Consider the following 17,991-nt stretch of genomic DNA (forward strand, 5'->3'; position numbering starts at 1 on the left):
ATTCTTAATCACCTCTCCTCAAGACTTGAGGCAGGGTACAACTTAGATTAAAACACTTAGTTATAACACAAGAATTTACAACGCATTAAATTTACAAAGCAGTGTACAATTAAAATGTCCCAATTTAAAATTCTTAGTTTAAATGCAACTGGGCAGGTCTCCTGGAAGAGATAGATCTTTAATACTGTTTTATATTCAGACAGCATGTTTAACTGCTAAATCTCTCCTGGCAGGTCATTCCACAGTCTAAGGGTAGCTGATGAAAATGTCCTCTGGGTGACAGTTACCAATTCAGTTCTGGTCAGTTGAAGTATTACACTGGAGACTCACAAAATCTTAAAAGCAGTGATTTAGGGGACCAGCACCCTCGCTGCACATTCTGGGGACAGGTACCATATTTGCATCTATTGGCTACAATGTTTCTTTTGTTCCTGAAAACTGTTCAGGGACCAGCAGCCAATGACTTGTGGGGTAAATCTACACTGGGATTATTGTTGTTCTAGTTTGTTTTCTCTCAAACCACATGAGTTCTTTTTAATCCAGCATGGAATTGGGAAGACAAGGTACACAAATCTCCCAATGTCAAGATGGCTGAAAGGGATTTAGTCCCTGTAGTCATGCATTGGCTGTTTCGAATTATTTTAGTCCTTATGCTAGTGGAAATCACAGCTATTTATCCTTCCTCCCCCTTTCCCAAAAATGCATGCACATATTTGCATATCCACAAGGGCTACCAAAAGAATAATTGGCATGCTTTGCAATTTCCCCACTGTGCATGCATGTTCATGTGTGCTCACCCATTTTGCAGCACTGTCTCTCACTTCACAGCACTGTCTCCCTGCCAGCAGTGCTACTACCTCCTCCCCTACAGGATCCTGGCATCACCACCCCCTTCCAAAAGCATGTACAGAATTAACAGCACAATCCTATGTACATGTACTCATAAGTTATGTCCCCCTGAGTTCAATGTAGCTTACTCCCAGGAAAGTGGGTATAGGATTGAAGGCATATGGTCCAAACTTATACAGGTCTTCTCAGAAGTAAGTCCCCCTGGGTTCAATTACTCCCAAGAGATTGGTTTATACTGTTTGCTCCAAGAGACACGCCTGCAAAGATATTTAAAGTTTAGCAAATATTAAAAGATTCAAAGCTTTGCCGTGCAAAGAAGAAAACGGTGCTGACCCTTCTTGGCTGCCAGAGATACAGCCAGTCTCTCGGCATATCCCTTCTTCCATCCCATTCCCATTTTTCTCCTATCCCAATCATGGCTGCAAGACACATAGCAAAACAAAACAAAAAACAAAAGTAAAAAAATGCCAGTTCTTCCAAAAACAACAACAACCATGGACTAAAACTGATTTTTTTTAAATTGCCTTGAAGCCTTCAGGCAGGTAAAAAAGCTGATTTCAAAGTGAGTTGATTTTCTTCCTGTTAACTTTCACAGCTGAATATAAACATTGGCATAAGTAGCACTGTCAAAGTGGTACTGTCATAAAGAACATCTGTAAACTTTGCCCAAGAGATGCAGTATAGTTGGGGAAGGTAGGGTTTACCAGGTATGGGGTAAGAAAAATGGTATGGTCCCTGCTAAGTACAGACAACTGCAGTATATGAAATTTCCCTTTCTACAAAACTGTGAAAATTATAGTTACCTTTTCCAGCTTTGCCTCTAATCACTCTGTTTACTGCCCACAATTGCCTAAGTACTGGAAACCACAGACACACTTAAAAACTTTAACATACAGCTTCTAAAGGACAGATTCCAGACATAATGATACGAGAAATGCTAAATTCATTGTTAGGCATCTACTAAAACCCTCTAAATTTTGTGATGCACAAGGCATTAGTCATGCCTTTAAAACAGTGTCCAAAAAAAGAAGCACAGGGGAATTTGTGAAATATACTTTTTTTGCTGGCAACAGGACAAGAAATAATTGGACATTAAATCAAGAAAATGGGAAAGATGGAACAGCAAATCAAGGCAAATGGTGGAAAATTAGGTCTTAGTTTAGAGAAATGTATCTACATGGATGGCTGACAGTTTCAGCAAAGATAAACTATCTATAAATCTTCTCTTTTAACCCGTACAGCTACATAAAATTTAGGGCCAGAAGGTGATGTGAAGATTGGGTCTCTGCCAGAGCTCAAAGTCTGGCAAGAGCACCCATGGAATGCTACCATTTTCCTTTATGTAAACATCTAACAAGAAGGTCTCAGAGGCAGCAGGAGAAAATTGTTAGAAGTGGGAGGAGAGTGCTTTGCCCTAAAGACCCCAGATTCTGGTGATCATCCATACTGCTGGAGTGTATCCGAAGCAAACATTTTATTTATTTATTGGTTACATTTTTATCTTACTTTCCCTTCAATGTGCTCAAGGGGGAATCATAGTTCTTCTGCTTCCCACTTCATTCTCACAACTACCTGGTGAGATATCTTAGACTGAGCAAGAGGTGCTGGTCCAGTGTCACCCAGTGATATTTTCCTCAGTAAAGATTAGAACTTGGATCTCCCAAGTCTCAGTCCAATGTTGCATACCATGCACTCAGTAGAGTAAATGGGATTCTTCCTGTCCAGAAACTCTTTCCAGACAGCAAGTTCTTCACTGATTTTGCCAAGAAGTCTACCTCCCAAGAACATTGGAAAAAATGCAGAACAGATGCTGATTCCTCCCTCCCCTCCCCATTGATCTGAACAGTCTCACCAGCCCTTTATTGAAAAGTCCCTTTCTCTTCCATAGGCGGCACTGAAATTAGTGGGAACTATGCAAGGCCCAGTCCTAGAGAACTGGGGCTTGGGTGGGTGGAAATGGATGGCCCTCCAAGCATGGTTAGACTGTACCTCCCATGACTTGTTACCACTGGTTTTTCTGGCTAGGGTTGATGCCCAACCCTACCCTATCCAACAACAGGGTAGAGGGCATACGTGTCATACTGCAGGTATCTATGCAGCATGAGAACTGCACAAAGCCTGATCCTAAACATTTGGGAACAACCTAATTGGGATTTCTTCTGTGGGCACTACATTGAAATGAATAGCAGCTATGCAAGGGCCTGGCTATGTTCTTGGCCTGGTAGGAGCTTTTACAAGGGAAAATCTTATTGAAGGAAGAGAGTAGAAAGATTAGAGAAAAAGGTGAAGAGCAGGTACATCATTTAAAAAAAAATGTGCGCGTATGTGGTTCTCAGGCAAGTCTAAAAGGCCATTTAGTGAGAGAGAGTTATAGTGGAAAGATGAGCATCATTAAGGAGAATGTGCTATAAATCTCCAGTCCACTTCCATGTTTGTCATAAGGAAAGTGAGTAATGAAGTATTACATGCAGGTGAACAGGGACGTTCTGAAACAAAGCATTTTTTCAACTTTGATATGAAAAAAAATCAGAATAAAATAAACATGGGTTTACATGCACTCAGAATGAAATGGTCAGCTGTGCAGCTACCAATTTCACATATTGGGACAAAAGAGAGTGTTGGTGGGGCTCAATCTACAGCCAGAAAATCAATTTGACCATTTCCATACTTAAGGTTTAAATTAAACTTTGCCAAGGATTCTCCAGTTTTAAGATTTGCTTCCGCAGTTGAAAAGGGCAGTTTAGTTATAATAAAATAATAATAATAAAGGTTTATTTATATACCGCCCTTCAAAACAGTGAAAATAAAACAATACATATCTCAATACAATACATATTAATACATATCTCAATACATAGCAATAGCATTTAACAATACATATCTCAAGACAGCCAGCAACAAACAGCTCAAACAATAAAAATACAACATCAATTCACAACACGCTAGCCGGGGCACAACTCAGTGCCTGCCCACCCCCACAGGACAAAATGGCCGAAGATGGTCCAGTCCGAAGGCGTCCTCCCTGTGGTGATGTGCAACTGCGCTGGTGTCCTCTCCGCCCAGGGAGGCGCCCGGCAGCAACAGCGGCAGCAGCAACAGCAGCACACACAGTTCCTCCAAGGCAGGCATGCGGTTATAGTTATAGTGTTATGATGTCAGTGACAGCACCACTTGGGTAAGGTATGCCTTTAAGATTAAATGGAAGTATGTGGGCCAAAGAGACCAGTGCCAGGATGCATAACAGCTAAGGACAGCACTGGAACAACTATAAGATATTTGAGAAGACTGACACCTCACCACAACTGAGGCGACTTTCTGACATAGGGAAAATATACACAGGGTAAGGTAACAGAGTTGTCAGATCTTCAGTAATGTTCCAATGTCTATGGAAATTGAACCCCTCAGGCCTTAGGAGAGATCATAAATCTCTGTAAACAAAAGGGAGAATGAATCAGGATCAGGTTTTCATTGATCACTTTCTTCAGGTCTCTTAGTGACCTGAAAAACAATTTTATTTCGCCACAGTCGTTGTTTCCTGACTGATTTTACTGTTATGGTTCTAATTTTGTTTTAATGGCTCTGATTTCATATTTATCTTAGCTTTTAAAACTAAATGCTTTATATTGTATTGTGTGTTTGTGTGGAGAGATAGAGTATTTTGTCTTTGTGTGGTAGGTAGGAAAGTCTTTCGGTTTGTACATGTCCTTTTTGGGACTGAATGGAGGATATAAATGTTTGTGTAAATAAATTTTAACGAAGATTTGGAACTTGAGGTATAAAAGAGAAGTGTTTGGGGTTTAAAGTCAAAGAGCGAGGCTAATTCCAGCACAGTTGGGGACAAGGATGCACCTCAGCTATTAGAAATTTAGGAAAGAATGCCCTGCCATTTAGACATCAAGGTATTCTCGTTGGCTCCATCTTTCAGAAACCACACTCATGTTTTTAGGGCTCACCATTTCTCAAGCATTTGGATGAACAACCACTCATACCTCCTGGGGTTTGAATTTGAAATGGAACTGCCAACAAGTCCATTAGAAAAAAAAAAGAAACAGATTGAAAGGTTTTTAGAGGGTGCCTTTCTTTTTGTTTTAACCTTTAGTTTGTCTCTTCATTGCTGTTATGCCTTCTGCTTGAATTCCATTTCTCAACTGTTATTGTGGCAGTAACGGAAAAAAGCCAGTTGCAGAGGGTTAAGGAACAGCTGTAGGAAGATAATTAATGTTCTCTAACATTTTTGTGCATTTTAGCACCTTGCCGTGACACAGTCTGCAACATCTGTGCTTCTCGGCAGCTAAGCTGTAAACCTGCCCCAGTCTCCAATTCCTCACCAAGCAATTGTCACCCATCCAGGCACAATTGGGGGCAAAATTTACAAAATTGCTTGGGAGAAAAGGTGTGTGGTGTGTGATATGGTGTGTGTGTGTGTGCATGCATGCCTATGTTTGAAGATGTAGCTGCTGGGCCCTTCAGGGTTGCATAGCGGTGCTTGCAGAATTATTTCCTAGTTATAATGTTGATTCTTAACAGCATACAGGATCCTCCCATGGCAACTCTTTTCCAGTGCTTTGGCAAGGCATAGAGCTCTTGCTGAAATAAACTTGGTTTTAGGCCAGATTTTGGCTGTTGGGCTCTCTTCTGTGAAAACAGAAACACTGATGCCAGTCAGTGTTCTGATCAACAGCAGGGCAGCCTGATCCTGCGCATGTTGTTTACTTGGAAGGAGGTCCCACTGAGCAACTGGCTGAGTTCCCTTTGTGGAAATACATGCTCTAGCAATTAATTGCTGAATCTGGCTCTTGCCCTGATTTACTCAGCCAGTATCACCCTAGGCAATAAGTTCTTATCATGCTTCAAGCTCTGCTGGAGCAAATGGTCAAGGAATTGATGAAGAAATTCAAAAGCAAGGAGGAAGGGCTCCAGTTAGTCCAGCAGTTGTTTTTTTTTAAAGTCAGACAAATAAATGGGTAAATCAGAATTGGTTCCAACCAGGCTGACCAGATGCCCTCCTTTTCCAGGACATGCCCTACTTTTCAACCTTCTTTCCAGGAGGAATTCCAAAATGTCCTCCATTTTGACCATGACTAAGAAGCCCACTGAGTAAGAACATGTTTGCGAAATTAACTACTTTGCAACCGGCTTTTGCTGCAAATAGGAAGAAAGGGTGGATCTTTCCACCACTCTTTTTTCCTAGAAGTAGCAGCAGATAGAACATGACCCCAGGGCTCATGGCCTGTTTGTTTCTCAGAGGGGAAAAGGACAGCAAATGTGGTGTTAGGCAATGGGCTGCTAGCGGACACCATGCAAATACTGAAGCTTTTCCCAACTTAATTTCAACACAGTTCACAAATGAAAGGAATAATTTAAATGTAGAGTACATCAAGGGTTTGTTGCTAGTAAACTACAATTTTAAGAACACTCATCCCTCCACATTTGCTGGGTTTAGGGGCTCAGGACCCCCGTGAATGTGGGAAAAAAAAACACACTGTTTTTACCTGAGAGAACACTTCTGTAGGACTCTCTAGGTCCTCCAGTGCAACTCTGTGGTCAACATCTGCCAGACATTGACCATAAAATGGCACTGGAGGAGCTACACATGCCTAATGGTTCTCTTTAGGAATCACTAGGTCCTCCAGTGTGACTTTTGGTTAAAGTTGACCATAGAATTGCTCTGGAGGACCTAGATATTCCTAGATAGAACATATTAATAAAATCTGTCAATAATCAAATCCGCAAAAGGTTAAGCCACAAATGTGGAGGGATGAGATTCTTGCTCAGAATTCTGTAAATACTGTATACTGCAAGTCAGCAAGGCACTTTAGTCAAGAAATATATGATTAAATATATAATAAAATACATTATAAGTAATATAGCTGTAAATAAACCATATGGAACAAATTTTAATTTATATTTGCATGTTTAGTTTGAAATGTCCTACATTTCAAGGTGTGTTGTCCTCCTTTGTGGTTATGACATCTGGTCAGCCTGGCCCAGCCCTATTGTTAGACACAGTAATGCACCCATGTCAGCCAGCGGATTTGGGTGTCATCATGAAATAATGACCACAGAAGATTTACATAACTTAGACTATGAAGACATTGAAATAGTTTAGGATTTTCTATACCTTACCTCAGTCATAAATCAGAATGTATACTGTAGTCAAGAAATCAGAAGAAGACTAGGGCTTGGAAGGTCGTCATGAAGGAACTAGACAAGATCCTCAAGTGTAAAGATATATTGTGGAATACTACGTATGGTTCTGAAAGCTGGACAGTGCTGATGAAGAGTTCTGTGGGTACCATGGACTGCCAAAAAGACCAACAAATCAGTCCTAAAGCAAATCAAGCCTGAACTGTCCCTGGAAGTCAAGATGACTAAACTGAGACTGTAATTTCTTGGACATATCATGAAAAGACATGACTCACTAAGAGAGTCTATAATGCTTGGTAAGGTAGAAGGCAGTAGGAAAAGAGAAAGACCAGATTACAGGTGCATAGACTCAATCAAAGAAGCCATGGCCCTTAATCCTCAAGGTATGATAACAGGGTGACTAAATTGGAGGTCTTTCATTCACACAGGCTGCTTCTGCAGGAGGATGGGCCTGCCTGCATGACTACCCTTCCATGCCATCTGAACTGAGGACAACAACCACAACATCCTGATAAAACACATTTCTATGACTAACATCATCATTTTTTTCTTTCTCCTGTATGCTTTTAACACCTTTGTCTAATAAAGTAGCCAGTGGAGCTTCAAAAGTTTGCAACATGTATAATGTGTGTTTTGGTTGGTCCAGTAAAGGCATCACTGTTTTGTAAATTTTGGATGATAGGGTCACTATACGTTGGAGTTGACTTGACAGCTATGTTAACAACAACAACAACAACAACAACAACAACAACATGGAAGAGGAGTTAAATTGTTGTTATATTTTCAAAGCTAGAGATGAGGAGGGTTCATTTTATATCTCATGTGCCAAAGTGGACCTTGGTGTGGGGGGCCATGTCCTACTTTGCTTCAGACAGCAAAATGTTTTGGTTTGTCTCTGATCAGAAGCAAAGAGCTTATCTCTCAGTTGAGCCTAATCATACCCTAATCCAACTTCTGGGTCCATGGTATAAATATAGAGTTGTTTTTCTCCTGACAGTATCTGCTAATTTCTGGAACATAACAAAATCACTTGAGCGTAGACAGTCATCGCTTGCCACAAAGTGGATATGCCTGCCAGTCCTGAGGATGTGGAATATTAGAAAACTGGAACTAGCGAATAGCATAGATATGATTAACTTGAAGTTATGCAGCTGTCTCACACAAAATATTCATGCTGTTTTAGACCATGCAGAAATGCTCAGAGAAATAAGTTTACCAGGACAAATATTGCATTTGTCAAATAGGTTGGCCAACACCTAATGATACATTTGATATGAAGTTATGAGAGTTATATATCTAATTTAATCTGAAGTTACTTGTGGTTCCTATTATGCACAGAAGTTCCTACTGCTCTGATCACACTGATGATCATATAATCCATTTCTTGTGTGGTAGGTCCCAGGGTGCCTTTGAACGTTCCCTCTAGTTTAGGAAGCATCTTTTCCTTTATGTATCCTAGAGCCTGAACAGACAGGCCAAAATAAAGCTGCTTCGGGTTACTTTGGAGGTATGCTGTTTAAATGACACACACATCTTAAGAGGCCGGAAGCTGCGCCAAAGCCACGCTCCAGTCCTAAGGACCGGAGCACAGCTTTGGCACAGCTTTTGACCTCTTAAGATGCATGTGTCATTTAAACAGCATACCTTCAAAGTGACCCGAAGCAGCTTTATTTTGGCCAGTCTGTTCAGGTCCCCAGTTTAGCAGATAAGCTGTTTCAAAGTAGGAATGTAGGGGAATAGAGCAGGATCTTTTCAGTTGTGGCATCTTATCTTTGGAATGCCCTTTTGGAAGATACCTAAATAATGCCTTTCCTGTAAAGTTTCAACTACCAATAATATCCCTCTTTTTTGTTCTCTGTGGTCACCTTTTATTGAATTCCATTATATTTTAAATTTAACAGGTATTCCCTGCCTTCTGGATTTTGTTTTTTAGGCACTTTAACACTCTTTGAGTGTCTCTGTAATGGTACATCATTTTGAGAGCACTTGAAAGAGAATTGGAACCTCTTGTTATAAATAAATCAGTGATTCAGAGAAAGGTTGCCATCCTGTTTGACACTGGCAGAGTGTAAAGTTCTATCAGTGTATTTACCGAAGAAGTCTGAAAGGGTGAGAGCTGACAGCCAGGCAATAGTGTGAAGGATATCTCCTGGTGTGTCCCTTATAGCAATTGGTGGCTGTCTGGTTGCAGGGCAGAGAGAGCAGAGTTGTGCCTGGGTGCCATGTAACAGTCATTGCACAGACTGAGAAAAGCCACTGCAAAAGGAGAATTCTCACCAATTCTGTCCCTTCAGTGGGCATGGTGGTGAAAGAAGCATCATTGCTTGTTTAACTGCTTCTCTGGTCAGCATATCATTCATGACAAGCCAGGGATTCTGCACTTTTGGCCAGTGAAACCCACAGCTTTGTAGTTCCCAGTACAAGTCTGCGATGTATTAGAACCTTTCCACTGGCAGGGGGAAGATTCCTTTGTTTAGCACTCAACTTTCCTTCCCATTTAAATTTGCACTGTGCTGTGATGACTGACAACATTTTCAACTCAAACTCTGAGTGGGAATAAAATTCACCCATCACTCATGAATGATATAAAACAACACCCCTTTTAATAGCTAGCAGTTTCTTCTGCTACATTACCATCAGATATCCACATGGATTGGAATTAGCTTGCTGTTTATCCGAGGGGACACAGTTGATGTATGGTAGCAAATATCCTTGCTTTTTCTTGTAGCAAAAGTAGCAAATTTCCCTCCCATTAGTCAAAACAGTGGTTACTAGATTCCTTGCATCAGTGACTTGCTTTTTGGTGTTGATGTTACTCCATAAACTTGCAAAACTTTGTTTTATTTATACACTCTGCATAAATTATTGTATTATTTTTATTTATTAACAGTGTGTGGGCAGCATGATAAGAAATTACTCACTGCTGTTTGCATACTTTGGTACTTCACTTTTGTCACTGCAATAATGACAGCCTACTAATGTAAAGTAGTACCTAAAATGTTGTTTAAATTCTTACCTCCTCTATGAATGCATTAGATGACTCTTCTTCAAGCTGTGTCCTCAAATTTGAGAATAATATTTCTGGTCTAACATACAGGAATATTGTCAAGACTGCTGAAACAAAATGTATGAACTTCTTTGGACATTTATTAAGCATTATTTAAGTGCTAAGTATTATCCCGAGTATTATAATTAGCATGCATGTAAACAGGCAAGGCATTTTCAAATATGTGTTAGTATGCTTGAGAGAAAAAAACAAACATGCATACAGTTTGCTGCTACAAGGAGAACAGAATTGCAGTTTCACAGTGATAAAGGGAAAACAATTACTGGGAAAAGGCTGAGCATGTAGAAAACGTAATTAGCTAACTTCCAGCTGTTTACATCTGTTTTTGCCACTGAGTGAAGTGATGCATTGACTCAGATCTTCTCTGATGGGTCATGTGATGAATTTTAAACTCTAGAGATGTTTTCTGCTCTGAAGGCTGGGTGATAATCCTTCAGGCTGGATTATCAATAATGCAATTGGGGCAGATTCTCCAGGGCTTTCTGTGACGATTGGCCCCACACTCCTGAAGGTGCCCTTCTTGTACTGTGATGCTGTCAAGAGAGAAATGTTCCCAGGAAGGTGCACATCTCTTTCCTGTAACCTTTTCAAGGGTTCACTGTATTATTCTATCCACCCTGGTTCTATATTCTGGCTGTGGAGCAAGTAAAGATGCATGTGTTGGTATCACTCCCTCTGAGACTCCAACCCCAGTCATACCAACTGGGGCATAGGAAAGGAGGATGCCGTGAGCCACTCTGCTCCTTAGTCCTGAAAGGGGAACTCACTTGGAATATCTCTAGGGCAGTGATGGCGAACCTATGGCACGCGTGCCAGAGGTGGCACTCAGAACTCTCTCTGTGGGCACATGTACCATCGTCCCAGCACAGAATTTGCCAGAGTTTGTTACTAGAAAACCAGAGGGACATGGCACTTTGCAATAATAAGTGGGTTTTGGGTTGCAGTTTGGGCACTTGGCCTCGAAAAGGTTCACCATCACTGCTCTAGGGCTCCAACTACTGTATTCAAGCCTTGCTGGAAGTGTAACCTTGTGTCTTCAAAAGCTGTCACCAACATAATACAGTATCTCTAACTAGGAAGATCCATTGATCCAGGGGTGAACCATAAGTCACTGCTCATCTCCAAGGAACATTTTTCAACTGGAAGGAGAAATTGTTCTTCGGTAAGGGTCTTGTGACACCCGTTTCTTCATTCTTGGTATTTGATGTACAAAACACCAGATCTATATTGCTTTGTTGGTATAAGGTCTGGGAGGAACAATATGTCAAATATCCTTGGAGGTCTGCTTTGAGATAGAAATGGTAATGGCACAAGGTTAGTCTGAAAGCTTGTCCATTGTCCCTATGTTCTCAAGCATCAACAGTAAGGTCTCATAATGTCTCAGATAGTCTTGCTTTCTCAAACAATATTTCTATATGTGTACATGAAGTTTCTGTCCCCCATTTCCTCTGAGGTACTTGCATAAGTTGATAGAGGTTAGACCTGAGAGTGTATATGCTGACTTGGTCAACTGGCTGTGGATGCTAATGCAAAATTTAATTCTTAGCAGAATGCAGATCTTACTGACCTGGGATGACAAATATGTTGTCCTTGACTCCTTGAACTGACAGTCAGGCAAACCAGTGATAAAAAAAGTCAGAATTGAAGTCCAAATTATTTGAAAAATGAAAATTTCTCTACTCCTGTTACTGAGGACATGAGTGTGCTTTTCTAGGCTCATTCTGCACAAGGGTTTCCCAACAACTAAATATAGACTGAGAATATGGATGATTCCTCACCCCCACGTTATTCCATTCATTTTTGTTCTTAAAACCACTCTGATTTTGTTATTCATGCATTTGTTTGTTCTTTCTCCTCAGTCATTGCTTTCAATGAGAAACTGAATTACATCTCTGATGGCTCGAACATCTCTGCTTTCCATCCAGTTGGCTTAGTTTCATAAATTTTACTACACCTTTAATGAATTGAGACAAATGAAGGAAAAATGCCTTCATTTAATCAACAGTTTGTTGTTGTGTACCTTGAATTTGTTTCTGACTTATGGCAACCCTAAGGCTTCTCCTATCAGAAGCCTTTCTGGGACTGAGAGCGTGTGAGTCATCCAAACTTACCTGGTGTTAGAATGACAGAATCACAGAGCTGAGAGAAGCCACAGAGGCCATCAAGTCCAACCCTCTGCCATGCAAGAATACACAATGAAAACACTTCTGAGAGATGGCCATTCAACCTCTGTTCAAAGATCTCCAAAGATGGAGAGTCCACCATTTTCTGAGGCAGTGCATTCCACAGTGAAATAGCTCTTTTCTTCCTAATTTGTAAATTTGTAAACTTAAATTATTGCAGTACTAGGACACTGTTTGCAAAATTTCAAAGGATAAATGAATTCTGCAGTGGGAATTGTTTCTGGTAGTAACCTGTAAGTGGAAATGGGGTTAAAACCTAAAATGCTGAGCAAAAAACAACAAAACAAAACAAAACACAAAAGAACCCTGGAACCATAAACAAAAATAAAAAGTGTCTATGGAAAAATGTTGTGAAAAGTGGCTGACAAGTATAAGTAACAAAATATAGTAACATAGGGCCTGAACAGACAGGCCAAATTAAAGCTGCTTCAGGTCATTTTGGAGGTATGCTGTTTAAATGACATACGCATCTTAAGAGTCCAGAAGCTGTGCCAAAGCTCACTCCAATCCTTAGAACTGGAGTGTGGCTTTGGCGCGGCTTCTGTCCTCTTAGGATGCATGCATCATTTAAACAGCATACCTCCAAAGTGACCCAAAGTAGCTTTATTTTGGCCCGTCTGTTCGGACCCATAGTAAAATACTAGATACAAAGTCAAGCCTTTCTAAGGCCTGGTAGTCATGTTGTGCTGGTGACACAGAAGCTTCCTCCATACTGCTCCATCCAGGAAATGTTGAGAAGTCTTGTACCATATGTGCAATCTATTTGGTGATACATATTATAGAATTATAGAGGTGGAAGGAGGCCCATAGGCCACTGAGTCCATATGTTTCAAGAAAATTTACCTCACTTCTAAATAATTCTAAACTATAAATAATGCTTTCAGACTTCTTAACAAAATATGGATGCACTACATACACTTTAGTTCACATCAACATTTCTAGCATATGTAACACATGCTCGAAAAGCAGGCTGCAGATGGTTTATTGTATAAATGGGCTCAGAGACTGAACTATACTCCAGATCCAAAATTAACTTGTTACAAACCTCTAACATCTTTTCTTACTCACTTTATATTCTCTCACCTGCACTAATGTTCTGTACTGGACACTTGCTCCATTTCTGCCATTAATTTTTTGGTGTCTCATTGCAAGAAAAATGAAATCTTCTTTTTGCACATTGCATTGTTAATCTGTGATGCCAACTGAAACCATTGAACTGTACACGGTGTGCAACAGAGAAGGGAAAATGGGTCAGTTCATATTTTTAATGTAACATCTCTAGTCATAGTGCAAGAAGTAAAATATAGGTAAGAATTACATAAAAGTTAATGCCACTTTTACAGTATTATTTTAAAAGTCAGCATGTGCTGTTCTTTAGATAGATGATTGGATTGCCTATCAGCAAAGGCCAGAACAGAAATATAAAGGGATATCTGTTTGTCTGGGATAGACTGCGTTATTGAAATAAGGATTGCATTTCCTTCTGACAGCCAGGTCAGCCCAAACAGCCCATAAATGACTCCTTTCCCCTGCTGCCCAGTTTTGTGTACAAAACCTGACCAGACTGGCAGCTGAAAAACACTTCAACACTGACAGTAGGACTAGGAATGCAATTCTTTGATAATTTCATTCTTGAAGGAACGAATGAATAATCTTAGCAGTTTTACTCCCACATTCTTCCTGTTGTGAGAAAGTCTTCAAAAACTTTGCATTTTTTTAGATCATTTACATTTTGGGACTTCTTCTATTTAGAATTTGCAGATACCCCCCCCCCCCCCCCCCCCCCCCCTTTTTTTTTGCAGAAAAAACATATTCTGCACAGGAAATGCTGTAGTCAGTGATTTGTTGAGCACATATTTGCACATGGTATTTTTGCACAGTAAACAGAATTTTCTGCACGAGAAACCACGGATATTTCAGTGCAGAAATATTATAGTATAATTTTCTGTGAAGAGAAAATCCATACATTTTTTAAAATGCTGAATAAGTCCTGAACTGCAAACATTCTTGTCAGTCCAGTATTCTTATCATTAGAGTTTTTAAAAACCATTTCCCAAATATACCCAAATATTTTCTTCATCCCTAGGCATGAAAGTATCCTCCACAGATTGTGAGGGCAGCTAGGTAGCAGAGGGACTATGGAGCCAGGGCAAATACAGCTATATCCATTCCATGCCCCACAGCATCTACTCCCTGAGGAACCTGCCTCATTCTGTGTAGTTGTAGGGTTAGCCCTGCAGGGACATAGCCAGGATTTTAGGAAGGGGGGGTCCAGACTAAGTGCCACTATTATAATGCGGCTTGGGTGCGGCGGCACAGCAGCACACACCATTCATTTTTCTAATGGAAGGGGGGAGTCCGGACCCCAAGATCCCCCCCCTTGGTTACGTCCCTGAGCCCTACTACTAATAAGATGGAATTATTTGTTTATGAAATGGCAAGGTTTCTTACATTTATTTCAGCATCTCAAGGGGGCACCTGCACTGGGGATTTGTTGAATTCATCAGAAGGAAGATGATTCATCAACTGACAGCCCTACTCTCCTCAAATATTTGCACATCCGTGTCTCCCTCTTGTGACCTGTACTTGATTGTAAATGCCTTTGTGTAGGTATCTAATGCTAATAATAATAATAATAATAATAATAATAATAATAATAATAATGCTAAATATGCATAGACAATTCCGTGGCTTACCATATATAGGTTCCACATTTTGATCCTATGGTGCCCTGTATATGACATAAAGCGACATAATGGAGACTGGATTCTTCTGTTACTCTTGTTGACAGTCTAATACACTATTCCTTCAGTGGCTTAACTGCACAAGTCTGGGAACATGACACTGATCCATGGTGGGCTTCCTATTTAAACCATGATGTCCCGGGACCATTGCAAAGACTTTGGCATCTTTCCACTTCACAATTAATCTAGGTGCAGTTTATATAAGTAGTTATAGACCATTATGTTGGAAGTTTCTTCTTGGGCTGACCGAAGCTGTGTTCTCCTTTTCATGGTGAATGTTAGAATTATTTGACAGCTCCTTGAAGGTGTTAGCTGTCTACTTTATATGCATGGGAGTGTTCTAGGTAGTTGAAAGCTCCTCACTAAGCTGACGCAAGTGTGAGATTTCTTTAACACCTTTGCCAAACTTGCCTACCACAACCACTGATTGCACACTACACATGTGTTGAAACTGTTAATGCTCAGTTAGTTAAGGTGTGCATCAGGGACAAAACTGAAACGAGGACTGTTTTCCATATTGATGGTGGCTGGACTATTGATTTAACTGCCTACACAAGAGCACAAGATGAAACGCTGGCTTGATTGACCATTCAGCTCTTATTTGTGTCACCATCCTCCTTTAAGATTTTGCCTTTCTGGACAGCCTTGTGAATACTAATAACAGAACAACAGTTGTTTTCTCATGCAGTCTTAGAAGGACATTCTGGCAGGACAGGGTGGATTGTGCTAGATGAACGTTTCAATTCTGAAATACACACATTTTGTGAAAAACGCCTGTTTACTAACTGGGTATCCTGACAAATAAAATACATGGATGTACAATTGAATAGCACCTTTATGCAACCTAAGAGCAGTGGTATTGTAGTAAATTTTGAACTATAGGACTTTACCAGGACTGTCTCTATAGCAACACCTACATCTAAAAGTACATATAGCTATATTGACATAAAACCATTTTTTCCTTTTTTCATCTCTACCAGGAACAGCCCTTTTGTAAAGAAATGACAAATACTTTGGATTACAAAGGGATAGCTCATAACAATACGCCATTGCTGTAAAAATCCATTTCCTCCCCAGTTACCACAGGATTACAGGTGAACTCAGAGGGAATAGGGAGGTCCATTGGAGGTAGCAGATTCTCATGTCTCCTGCTAATGAAAATATTCTGGGTCTTTGACCCAGTTGTGACAACCTGAGTGCTAATTTGGTATACAGTGCATCTGCTCCATACGCAGGCATGCCATACGTGGCTTCCAGTTTATGCGGAAGCCATGCTGTAATATTCTCTATGGCATGCACAGGCCCCATTCATTCTAATGGGGTTCGAGCATAGGCAGAATTCGCCTTAGAGGTCCGGAATGGATCCGCCGCATAAGGTGAGGTTCCACTGTATATTTTGCCAAATTCAAGCCCTTAAGGCCCGAATATTACAAAAACAGGTGTGTCACTCTGGAGAATAAAGTACTATACGTTGTTTGACGTATAATATTACAAAATACCAGTTAGTTTGGGGCATGAATACACTGACCTTAAAACAAAGTGATAAGGAGAAAGTAGTCTGAGAGACAAAGTGTAAGCAAATGAGCATGTATTATGAAACAAACAAAAAATCCCTCATACTGCAATGTAACAAAACCGTTACTTATATCTAGTGGCTGGTGCAATCTGATGGTAGTCAGACACACTGGATAGTGACACACAAAAATGATATGTCACTGCTGAGTGGCCTCAGAAAGTGTCAGTAAAATCTCACTTTGGATTGGATGGAAGAATTTTTGTTTATGTTATTGACTAATGAATTCTGCCTCTAATTGGACAGATAGAGGCTGCTGATAGTATCTCTTGAGAGATGAGAGTCAGGCTGTTTACAATAGCATCAAAGGATGGACATAGCTGTCGTCAGCTCTGATGCTAATAATTCTGTTCTTGGCTGAGAGATATCCATAAAATGCTGGTAGGAAGGAGGATAAGAGACTGTCCTAATTAATCATCAGTGAAATAAGATATAACAACAATGTCATTCTTATCTAGAATAGATACATTCCTGTTATACAGTTGGCCCTCCTTTTTTGTGGGGGATCCATTCTGGACCCCCTCCCCCCCGTGAAAACGGAGGCTTGCACATATCCAAGCCCCATAGGCCTGACTGGGGTACATGTCGACGAGCACACACAGGTGTGCATCACAGGGGAATGCCCCACTGGAAACAATGGAGGTCACCCCTCCATGAGTATTCAAGACCACAGATCTGAGACCCACATGTCAGGAGGGGCGACTGTACATATAACAGATGCTGCAATTAGATGCTGCAATTATTACAATGCCTGTGTATTTCATCCATAGATATTTAGGTTCCTTTAAGAATTAGTATAGAAGTGCCTATTAGAGATAAAGCATATGATACAAAACATTCCTGATAAATGCCAGTCCTTATGGATCATGTATGACCTATATAAGGACCAGGGTAGATGGGCAGGAAAAAGTGGTTCAATCCTGCTTTTTTCAAAAGTGGGTTGAATCCTCACTGTTCACAAGGCCCACTCCCAAGGCTCGCTGAACACCCATGGACCAGACCACATGGTGTGGCGTCAAGTTACGTGGCTGGATAATTTTTTTTGTTGCCACTCCAGCATGCATGCGCATCATCACACAAACACACTGCCTCCGACTTCTAAGTATCTCCCATGCCTGTCCAGATGCCATCCCATTGCATGGCTGCCCCTTTGATCAGCTGCACATTCGCATGTATGATGCTCTGCCAGTACAGGGCATTGGTGCATCAGTGTGCAAGAGGTACATTGGCAAAGCACAATCATGGAGGCCTCTCATAAATGTCCCCTTCACCCTATATTCCTCTGTTGGACTGTCTAATTTGTGTGTGTTGTAATTACATACACACTTGGAGTTGTCACACTTTTATTTCTTTGCTTTACCACAATCCCATGCTGGCACCGAGTTGTTGATATGCAGGCGGAAAGATGTGTATTTTCTGAGCTAAGCC

General features: G+C 40.6%; 1 long non-coding RNA gene across 1 annotated transcript in view; it reads left to right on the forward strand.

Moving 5' to 3' along the window:
* The window catches only part of LOC121930058, a 13,656-nt gene extending 1,116 nt beyond the window's left edge, over nt 1-12,540 (forward strand). The window contains exons 2-4 of the long non-coding RNA XR_006103812.1: nt 10,033-10,122; nt 11,140-11,225; nt 11,923-12,540. This is a non-coding gene — a long non-coding RNA (uncharacterized LOC121930058). The remainder of the gene's footprint in view (nt 1-10,032; nt 10,123-11,139; nt 11,226-11,922) is intronic.
* Nucleotides 12,541-17,991: the final 5,451 nt, after the last annotated feature.

This window comes from Sceloporus undulatus, chromosome 4 (assembly GCF_019175285.1).
Source record: "Sceloporus undulatus isolate JIND9_A2432 ecotype Alabama chromosome 4, SceUnd_v1.1, whole genome shotgun sequence".
In the NCBI taxonomy this organism is placed as follows: domain Eukaryota; kingdom Metazoa; phylum Chordata; class Lepidosauria; order Squamata; family Phrynosomatidae; genus Sceloporus; species Sceloporus undulatus.